Below are 10,811 nucleotides of genomic sequence, written 5' to 3'. Positions count from 1 at the left end.
GACTTTTTACCATTTTGTCCATCTTAACTAAATCCAACCTACCGATCATGCATCTGCATTCACTTTTCTAAAAATCAAATCACATTTGAATATAAAGTCGGTCAACATTTGACTTTTTAAAGTTAAAAGTCAACATTTTGATTTTTTACAACTTTGACCATTTTTATCAATTTTGAGCTTCCGAATATGAATCAACATTCATATTTTGAATATTGAAATTGCATGTAAACATAAAGTTCTATCTTAAACTGATAACCAACGTTTATATCACATATATTAGTCAATTTTTCTCTCGTTACCGAATTTGAACAATTCAAATTATTCCAGCATATTGTTATAAGTTAATTCCATATGAGCTAGCAGGAGAATTTAATGAACCTATAGATCATGGGCTCTAACAATCCGAGATTAACTGACTAAACTCTTCTAGTCCAAGCTAATCAACATTTGTAAAGTAACAAGTCATTCCATTAAAGTTAATCAGCATATTTGTGTTCATTTGATATAACCATGATCACTTAGTTAATCCTTCATAGGTTGTTTGTGACCTCTACTAGGTCAAAATACCATTTTACCCCCTAGATTACATCTTGCTCCTTAAGTCCCACTGATCTACTATTGAAAAATTAGTTTTAGACCCAACCTATAAACCGAATCCCTCTCGGTAATGAGAGGGTGGGACTATCATGCCTTGTCCCAAATGCCACTTTATGCGACAAGATGGAGATATGTCGTATAAACACTCATCATGTATCTCTCCGCGAGATGACACACTGAATGCCTAGTAAGCGAAACAACTTCTTATTATGTTATTTTGCAAAGTCTTTGCCTCAAACTTAGACTTTCTTATTGCAGCGAAAATTTGCAACTTTTGGACTTTACTCCCTCCCCTACTACTTTTACATAACACAACCTAACTTTAACTCCAAGACGGTAAATTCAGATAACAATACTAATGCAGCGGAATAACATAACCTTTTCTCTTTATTAACTTAACACTTTTACAGAGCTCAAACTTTATAAATTACATTACTTTCGTGCAAAACGTAAAATCTAAGGTTGACTTCTGATCTACACTTCTTCGACCACCGTCTAACGCTGCTCTTTGTAGCAGAAATTTTAGTAGTATAAGAACTCCATTTTCATCATTCTCCTTGACTGCCCAACAACCCAACTCAAGGACAATATTTAGGACTTCCTTTCACTCACTCAGTTCCTTCACACTCATCGTCTTCAACCTCACAACTGTGATGCGTCAGAGACCTTTCTTTAGTTCGAGCTAAAGTCCTCATCATTATGGATCGATGCGCTTACTTACTGGCTCCTTTAACGTGAGATAGGATGACACTGCTGGTATGCCGCACAAGTTTCCATAACCATCCTCCTCCCCTTCACTTACTTGGCTTCTATACCTGACGTCCATTCCCTATTTGGCTTCAACGCCTAATAACCTGGGGAAGAGATAACTTAAAATGTAAGTCAATGACTTAGTGAGTGATGAGTTTTGGAAATACCTTTTTAGGAATACAACTCAAACATAATAATAAAATGAAGCAAAAACACAAGCATAATATAAATAATTCGATCGTAAATCAATTCGTGAACACAACTTTTATCACAACAACACGGCCACAAGTAACAAGATAAATTTCCACACGATTCAAGTTTCCATGCAATCACTACTCATCACTGGGACTTAGAATTCTCTCCTGCCTGGACTTGAGATTCATCTCAACCAGCGACCTACAAGTTACCTGGGATTTCCACTAGCATTTCGCAACATTCAATCTTTTCCAATATCTGAGATTCGCTTGCACCTGCATCTCATCACTTAAACTGTGATTCTCTTTAATCAACGTTATGGGATAGACCTGAGATTCACTTTTACCAGCGTCTCGCACATTATTTATCGCCTAGATCGGGGATTCACATTCCCTAGCATCTGGTATCATGAACACATCTCAACTCACTCAAATCCGAGATTTTTTCCTCGTTTAAACCTAGGATTTACCTCTACCAGCATCCTGCGAGTTACCTAGGATTTCCACCAGTGTCTCGTGATAGATATCAAAACCACACATCACACGATCAATAACAGAACAAACGTTAGCCCAATAGCCAAAGAGGATGTAACAACACAATACAATTCAAGCTCACATGGTTACAAAAGGGTACAACAACACAAATACTTAGAAGATACTTCTTTTGGATATAATGAACATAATATAATATTTCAAAATGTTCATGAAAGCCATTCACAATGATATACAGATTACATATAGACACCACCATCGAAATGCGATTTTACGAGTGAGAATCACCCATAACAACTATTTGTTCTTAAAGATCACTCAGAAACGAACATTTGTTCTTAAGGATCCCTCACAAACAAACAATCGGCCTTCAGCCTTTCTTCTTTGCTTTCAACTTTCTCTTTTTGTTAAGAATTTCCCCCAAATAGTCATTCAACTCTCAGAACTCCTTGACAAATTATCGGAATGGAGTATCTTCTACCCTCTTTCTTTAAGCTTTTTGGCCCTATTTATAGCCACCTTTCGTCTATGGGTCATTTATGTGCTTTACACATGTCACCCTTCATTCTGTCGCGTTATGCAGCCAACCCAAACTAGACACGTAAGTCCAATATTAGTTACGAATAAACACTTTCTTTGAGACGTCAACCTTATCTCCTTGAAAAGTTAAACTTTTATTCATATGATCTCCTTCTTAGGAAGCCACAGAACATTAACGTCACCTCAGCAGGTTGTCCAATCACCCTATATGAATGTCCATCTTCTTAACATAATGTCTACCTTATCGCAATCGTACTTAAGTGTAGGTATCTCTCCCTGCATCACCATACCCAATGCCTAGTTCTCAGCATTTATCTTGTGCTTCTTCCTCGCCAACTAAACCTTTTCTCGTTGCATACTTTAACGTGATAGTACTTTGTCTCACACACTTCTCTTTGCATCATCTTTTGTCCAATCACATCCTTCCCCATGGAACGCTTCTTTCTTACATTTGGTAAAAAATCACCTTTGTGTCTGACGCGTTCTCCTTCAACAAGACTCCCTTTTTGGATTAGGGTCCCATAGGGGCCCCTTGTTCAAGACTTGGATTCAGTCTTTAAGGGATAACATATCCACTAGCTCTAAAGGGAGAGAATTTCATCTTGAACCTTATGTCCTTAGCCATCCAACCATTCTTACCCCTGAAATGGAAGACTTATTGGGTCGTAGATGTTAAGTTGCCCTCACCTATGCAGATCTATAGATAATTTCATTTTAACGGAAGTTCATAGTTAGCTCAGGATTAAGATTAAATTACCTAGGTTATCAATAATCAAAATAGTCAATTTTATACGATCAACAGTGTTATAACTTAAAAGTGACTATTTCATGGTTCCAGCTTTATATAAACTCCTTACATAGGATGCATCTAATTCCATGTTTGTAAATAAATGATTCAAGATCACATCGTTTGTGCTAACTACAAAGGGGGCTTCATCCATAGTGTTCCCATAATAAGGCGCCCAACCTTATTAATACACTATAGACCATTTGGGCTATATACTCGAACTTGATCCACATTTATGTCTCTACATAAAGTTCAAGTCTACACTAGATAGTCTCGGGACCTTAGTTTATTAGATTCAAGATTATAGTATTTTATCTTCACTAATAATTCATCAATATCCACTTTATTGAATAGAATATTATTTTATATTACAAACTGCGAGTTTTAGGACATAAATTCCAACAAACTTCCACTTGGACTAAAACTCCTACTGGGATAAAACAACGTTGAATTTAACAGTGAGAGAATTACTCATATGAGTACAATAAACATATGAATACAATAAACTAGGGCATACATGTAGATGAAAAGTGAGCTTCAAACACTTTAGCTATAATGGACTTTGTAAACCAAACAACTATGATTTGCTTAACAAGTATCAAGGTTACTACGACATTACCACGATGAACAATTGGCCGGGTAAGGTAGTATAATTTGACTTGACTCTTCTTTACACTATTGCTCCTTCATTTAGAGTGAATGTTGATTCTGATGTAGACTTTCTAGAATCTTTGAAAATCAGAATTAGGGTATCCGAGAAGAATCGAATCCTTAGCACTATACACGAGCACGTAGAATCTCAATTTCTTAAACTATTTTAGGTTATTCTTAATGGCAATCCATTCCTTTTAAGTAGTTAATTTCAAGTCTAGCATATAAAATTGCATACAACAAACTCCCAACAATAGAAGCAAAGGGAATATGTCTCTTATCCTCAACTTTGTGAGGTGTCTTAGGACATTATTTCTTAGGCTTTTTAAGACAAATGTGAGAGTTATCTATTAACTAATTTAGAAGTCTACTCTTAACCAATCTTCCAATTACATTGAAATTTAGGTGATCGGATCTGAAGTACCATATATAAGCATTAGAAGAAACTTTTTTATCTTTTATGCTAAATATTTCAGTATTAGAGATAAATTTTTCTCCAACTAGTCTTAACTTATACTGGTTGTTAATAAGTATAGCAAAACAAAGCTTAATGCATTTTCTAGAAAAAAAAATGAACATTTCATTGATTCCAAAATATATTATGTACATTTGTTTTAAAGTACAAGAAATAGATATTAAATTTCTCAACTTCTGAGAAGCATACAAAACACTTTAAAGTATGATATATCTTTCAAACAACTTCAGATCTCACACTGCTTCAACCAAGACAACCTCTCTTATTACAAACTTTAAGGATGATCCCGCCTTCTACAAGTTTTTCAAGAACTAGTTTCCTAAAATAAGAAGTAAATATGATTTATGACTCCTAGATCTATTATTCAAGTTCAAGTATCATGTTTCTCTAAGTACGTTTCAACAGCTAGTAAATCGTATTTACCTTGTGCTTCCTTCTCAGTTTTCTTCTCAACAAGGTACTTCGGAAAATTTGTCAACCAATGCCCGTTGTAGTTGTAGTGGTAACATTTACCTTTCACAACTTTCTTTCCCTTACTATTCTTGAGAGCCTTCCTCTTTCCCTTCTTTTTCATTTCGGAAGGGCCAACTTTATTCTTAGAGGACAATCCTCCCATAAACTCTTTCTCTATGGTAGCAACATTTGTTTCCACTTTCTTTGTAACCCCCAAAAATTAAGATAATTTTGGAGTTAATTATCTTAATTTTGTTTATTTAGACTTAATTTATTGGTCGTTATTTTGAATTCATTTGATGAGAATTATTTGATTTATGTGGAAATTGAAATTAATTAAATATTTGTTGGATGAATATTTAATTAATTAAAGGTTTTGGCATGTGGTGTTTGTTGAGTTTTTGATTAAATGGCAAGTTAAGAGAATAAGTAAAGTTGTGGATTTTTAGTGTTGTTGAAGTTGAATTTAATTAAATAATATGGATGTTATTTAATTAAATTGTGGGGTGAAAAGTTTGTTAGAGATTTGATAATTATATGTGCATGTGGAAATATATATATATATAATTATTATGTGGAATGGAAAGATAATTATATTTACAAATATAATTATTTAAGGAAAAGATAATTGTATTTGGAGAAAGAATATTTAGTAGGGGAGAAAAAGTGAAACAATTATATTTTGGGAAAATATAATTATTTGTAAAAGGATAATTACTTTGGAGAAAGATAAACAATAATTAACTATTGTGGAAGATAATCAATTATTTTGGAGAAAGATAAATAATAATTAATTATTGTGGAAGATAATTAATTATTTGGAGAAAGATAAATAATAATTAATTATTGTGGAAGATAATTAATTATTCTGCAGAAAGATAAATATTAATTATGGAGTGAAGTTATTATGGTTGGATTAAGATAATTCATGTTGGAATTTATAAGTGATTTATTGAAAAAGATTTGATTGATTAAATTAATTGACGATTTAAGTTAAATTGAGATTTTAGAGGAAAAAGTTGGTTTTGGTGGAATTGGATTTAATTGAGTATATATATACGAATATATATATTTAATTAATAATTTGGAAAAGTGAAGTTAATTATATGATGGAATATAATTATATTTGTTTGGAAAAGAAGATAATCTATGAGGAGAGAGATGATTGTTTTGATTGGACGAAAAAGATATATATCAATTTATAAGAGAGAATAATAGTTTAAATAAATATATATTTATTCTAGATTTTGGTGAGAGAAAATAATAATAATAAAGAAGTATTATTATTATTATTACTGGTTATAATTGCTTAAGATTTTGTGCATTTAAGCATTTATTTAGGAAAGATAATGGGAATAAATATACATGTGTTATGAATATTCAATATTAAAGTCAAATATTATTAGATATCCATAACCTCCTTAGGTTACAAATTCATCCAATAACCTCCCCATCAATATCCATAAATTTCTTGTCTCCTATTTATGTTTGGTTTTGTAACCATTATTCTCACAACCCTATAAATAGAGGTTGTAGAGATCATTTGTATACACACCACAATTGAGTTCAATTGTCTTCTCTTCTCTATTCTTTTTTTTGTGTTCTTATCTAGTTTTTGGTTCTTTATTTCATAACTCGTTATCAGCACGAGTCTCTACTAATTTGAAGGTTTTGTAGCAATTGATTTTGATTCTTGTTAAAGACCGGCTAGAATTATTTTCATAGTTTTTGAGGTATTTAGAATTTCGTCAAAATATGATGAGTATTTTGATTTCGATGATTTTGTCATATATGTATGTATTTGGTGTATTCATCATTGATCTTCTCATCACCATCATTCTTATTTATTGATAACTAAGTATGCAATATATGTTAATTGTGAAATTGTTTGCTAAGATACATTTGTTATTAGTTTTATAATTTTATTTGATCGAATCGAAAAACTTTATTCATATTTTCTGTAACGCCCCGAAGATCGAGGTAAAATTTTAGTATTTTATGTGAATTTTTCGGGAATTTAGGATTTTTTTTTTATATTAATAATTTTATTTATTATTTCTTATTTATTTAAAATACAAATATTATTATTTAATAATTAATTATTTAATAGTAATATTTTAATATAAACTTTAATTAATTTCATTTAATATATTATTATTATATTAATATTTTATTATTGATAATTATTATTATTATTTAATTTATATATATATATATATATATATATTTTTTTAAAAAAAAGAAGAAACCCTAAGTTAGCGCGCGTCTCCCCCCTCATTTCCCTCGACTTCTTCTTCTTCTCCGTCCCAGTCCTCACGCAGCAGCCGCCGTCTCTTCCTCTTCATTCTCTTCTCCGCCAGACCGTTCCGCCACCATCTCTCTTTCTCTCCGTCTCCGTCCGTGTGGTAGTCGTCTGCCTTCGTCTCCGTCGTCGAGATCTCACCGCCGCGGCACCCGTCCGTTTCGATCTCCTCTCGGGTTCACAACGCCAGCCACCGGCGTGCGCCCTCCGTCAATCGTTCGCCGCGTGGGAGCAGGGCCGGTCGTCGAACGCCTTCCAGCTTCCGTTCGTCACGGTCGTCGGACGCCGGAGAGCCGTCGTTCGTGTTGCCCGTTTTGCGCTGCAAAACCCGACCCGGTTCCAAGCTGACCCGACCCGAGACCCATTTGCAGCCGAGCCACGAGCCACAAGCAAACCCAGCCGAGCCGCGAGCCACCAGCAGATCCAGCCGAGCCGCGAACCGCGAGCCGAGCCGAGTGAGCCGAGCCGCGAGCCGAGTGAGCCGAGCCGCGAGCCGAGTTGAGCCGAGCCCCAAGCCGAGTCAAGCCGAGCCGAGCCGAGGCCAAGCCGAGTCAAGCCGAGCCGAGCCGAGGCCAAGCCGAGTCAAGCCGAGTCCAGCCGAGCCGAGCCGAGGCCAAGCCGAGTCAAGCCGAGCCGAGCCGAGGCCAAGCCGAGTCAAGCCGAGCCGAGCCGAGGTGGAGCCGAGCCGAGCCGAGCCGAGCCGAACGCCTTCAAGTCGAGCCGAGTTCCTTGTTTCACCAAGCCACCTAAGCCTTCCTTCCTCCGCTCCGGGTCACGGTGAGTCTTCGGTAAGTATTGTTTTCGATGAATTCCCTAATGTTGCTACATCCGGTTAAAGTTTGAATATGGGAATAAGTTGTGGCCCTACTTTTCTCCCTTGAAGGTAGTACAGGGTTGACGTTTGAGTTCTCGGGTCTCGCAGTAGGCTTGTTTGGAGATAGCTTTCCTTTCCTTGGGTAAGTCAACGGGTGTCGTTTCGGACCTTTTAAAACGACTTCTACTAGAGTCATCAACTAAAACCTTTGTGTTTTCGTTTAGGTTGATCCGTTGAGCGTGGATCCGATCGAGGGGCATAACCGAGTATCAGGTAAGGGTTTTCCTACTACTAGACCTCGGGTCGAGGCCGGAAACGTAGTAATCCACAGGGGATTACACGTTAGTGATTATACTGGATAAGTGTATCTATGTTGACTGTTAAGCACTGTTATTATGTCTCTGTCTGAGGTAACTGAACTGCAACCGCTAATTGTAGATTGAAATTTTAGAATGATGGACGTTGATCATGGGATTAGACGGGGAAGGACAGTGAGTTCAGTTGGTTATTTAGCTGTTTGAGTCTTGGGACTCTTCCATAATGGTATACGAATAGTTGACGCGTATAGCAACTGAGGGTGTAATGGTTTAAGCTTATACTACCTGGCCAGTAAAACCTTTAGGGAAATTGTAAATGATTGATGATTGCGGTATGACTGTGGTAGACGATTGAGTATAGACCGAGGGGTAACGGTTAGCTTCATCTATGGGGTAGTGTGCCTTACTTATATGTGCTTCCTTCGGGAGCACTAGACTGATGTGTGCATCCTTCGGGAGCACTAGACTGATGTGTGCATCCTTCGGGAGCACTAGACTGATGTGTGCATCCTCCGGGAGCACTAGACTGATATGTGCATCCTTCGGGAGCACTAGACTGATATGTGCGTCCTTCGGGAGCACTAGACTGATGTGTGCATCCTTCGGGAGCACTAGACTGAGATGTGCATCCTTCGGGAGCACTAGACTGATATGTGCGTTCTACGGGACCACTAGACTGTTATGTAGGGTACCCCCGAATAGGAAGTTAACTGTTGTCCCCTAACGGGCCCAGTAGTGGGTCCCTTATTGGGTATGTTTATACTCACCCTTTTCTCTTTTTAAACTTTTTCAGGTAAGGGCACAGCGAGGGGCAGACCGACGAGAGGCAGGAAGGACGCGTGAAGGCCATATGGACGCGTCTGTTTTTCCTATCGCTTCCGCTATGTATTTTGTCAGAATATTTGACTTGTGTTTTGGAATTGATGACTTGAGTTTTTGTTTGAGACTTTTTATGATTTAATTTTAAATAGGGCCCGAAACTGTCTTTTGTAATGTTTCTAATGCTTTTAATGAATCGTAACTGGTCCATTTTAAATTTTATGTGAATGGTCGAGTTTTGGTATTTGGTAGTGACCTCAGCTTAGTCCGGAATGTTGGGTCGTTACAGTTGGTATCAGAGCCTAAGTTTTAGGTTCTGTAGACTGACTTATAATGTGAGTCTGTGTTTTTGTGTCCTTATGGCTGAAACGATCCTTGCCGCTCGTTAGGTACGCTCCCATGAAAGTATATGTATAACTCTACATGCATTACCTTACCTAAGTTAAACTGCAAATTCAATTACCATTATGACTAAAGGGATCGTTGGTGGTTGTTAGGGAAATGCCGCCAAGGAGAGGTGCACGTAGGGGTGGCCGAGGAGGCCGAGGAAGGGGAGCAGGACGCGTTCAACCTGAGGTGCAGCCTGTAGCCCAAGCCCCTGACCCGGCTGCGCCAGTTGTCAGCAGAGGCTAAGCATCTGAGGGATTTCAGGAAGTATAATCCCACGACGTTTGATGGGTCTTTGGAGGACCCCACCAGGGCTCAGATGTGGTTATCGTCCTTGGAAACCATATTCCGTTACATGAAATGCCCTGAGGATCAGAAAGTTCAGTGTGCTGTTTTTATGTTGACTGACAGAGGTACTGCATGGTGGGAGACTACAGAGAGGATGCTAGGTGGTGATGTGAGTCAGATCACGTGGCAGCAGTTTAAGGAGAGTTTCTATGCGAAATTCTTCTCTGCTAGTCTGAGAGACGCCAAGCGGCAGGAGTTCCTGAACTTAGAGCAGGGTGACATGACAGTGGAGCAGTACGATGCGGAGTTTGACATGTTGTCCCGCTTCGATCCCGAGATGATAGCGACCGAGGCGGCCAGAGCTGATAAGTTTGTTAGAGGCCTCCGACTGGACATTCAGGGTTTGGTCCGAGCTTTCCGACCCGCTACTCATGCCGATGCACTGCGCCTGGCAGTGGATCTCAGTTTACAGGAGAGGGCTAACTCGTCTAAGACCGCTGGTAGAGGTTCGACATCGGGACAGAAGAGGAAGGCTGAGCAGCAGCCTGTTCCAGTGCCACAGCGGAATTTCAGATCAGGTGGTGAGTTTCGCCGCTTCCAGCAGAAACCTTTTGAGGCAGGGGAGGCTACCAGGGGGAAGCCGTTGTGTACCACTTGTGGGAAGCACCATCTGGGCCGTTGCTTATTCGGGACCAGGACTTGCTTTAAGTGCAGGCAAGAGGGTCATACAACTGATAGATGCCCGTTGAGACTCACGGGGAACGCGCAGAATCAGGGAGCAGGCGCTCCACATCAGGGTAGAGTCTTTGCTACCAACAAGACTGAGGCTGAGAAGGCAGGCACGGTAGTGACAGGTACGCTCCCAGTGTTGGGGCATTACGCCTTAGTTTTGTTTGATTCGGGTTCGTCGCATTCTTTTATCTCGTCCACATTTGTGTCGCATGC

This window comes from Cucumis melo, chromosome 8, assembly GCF_025177605.1.
Source record: "Cucumis melo cultivar AY chromosome 8, USDA_Cmelo_AY_1.0, whole genome shotgun sequence".
NCBI lineage: Eukaryota > Viridiplantae > Streptophyta > Magnoliopsida > Cucurbitales > Cucurbitaceae > Cucumis > Cucumis melo.
The sequence above is the reverse complement of the archived record's forward strand: the minus strand, read 5'-3'. Positions refer to the sequence as shown.